The sequence below is a fragment of the Rhagoletis pomonella genome, unplaced genomic scaffold, assembly GCF_013731165.1.
Source record: "Rhagoletis pomonella isolate Grant_MI unplaced genomic scaffold, Rhpom_1.0 Rhpom_scaffold_00004, whole genome shotgun sequence".
Classification (NCBI taxonomy): domain Eukaryota; kingdom Metazoa; phylum Arthropoda; class Insecta; order Diptera; family Tephritidae; genus Rhagoletis; species Rhagoletis pomonella.
Genome location: NW_023458558.1, coordinates 45831594 through 45832296, shown reverse-complemented (window position 1 = coordinate 45832296; position 703 = coordinate 45831594). Strand labels below are relative to the sequence as shown.

At 26.6% G+C, this 703-nt stretch overlaps 2 protein-coding genes across 2 annotated transcripts in view; one reads left to right on the top strand and one right to left on the bottom strand.

The window, feature by feature from the left end:
* The window catches only part of LOC118737635 (synapsin), a 113907-nt gene that overhangs the window by 86046 nt on the left and 27158 nt on the right, over positions 1–703 (bottom strand). The gene's annotated exons all lie outside the window — the stretch shown is intronic.
* Positions 1–703, top strand: part of LOC118737637 (tissue inhibitor of metalloproteinase) — a 73024-nt gene that overhangs the window by 63702 nt on the left and 8619 nt on the right. The gene's annotated exons all lie outside the window — the stretch shown is intronic.

The window sequence follows — 703 nt, the reverse complement described above, 5'->3', positions numbered from 1 at the left end:
ATATCCATTTACATATATTATTTTAAACAAAGCTAATAGTAAAATTAGCTTTGTTTAAAATAATATATGTAAATGGATATGTAGGTACAAACGCATGTATAATTTCACATAATCGCTCAAATTTGCCAAAAGTTACTGAAAGCTTTATTGTTTTCACTAAAATATTAGTTATTAGAATTAAAATTTTATGCGAATCCAATTTTTATTCCCATTTTTAAAAAGCGCAAGTATGTATGTATATGTTCGTGCCACAAAAATTATTTCATAAGTAGTTAATTTTAAACACAAATGTGTATGTACACTGGCAATCAAAAGTGAGTGCATTCTGTTTTTTGTTTAATATTTGCAATGTTTTTGAGTTAAACTTTTTTGTTATTTTCGACGGGAATTGCGGTTTTATGCATATAACAAGTGTAATTTGTAAAAAATAGCGCTAATTTTTTTATTTGTTTGCAAACGGTCATGCGCATTTTATTCTACAAGAAATTCCCTTTTATTTGGTAAAAAGTGCAAAAAGCCGTCAGCAATAAAAAATCATTAAAAATCAACCTGATTTTTTAGCCGCTTAAAACTTGATCTTCTTCCACTAGAATTAAAAAACCGATCTATTTGCGTACTCAAAATTTTTCTAAAAACTCAGATTAAACAGGTCAAAATTCTGTGTAAAGCTTAAAAGTTTGATTTGTATAGTTTTGATTAAAGC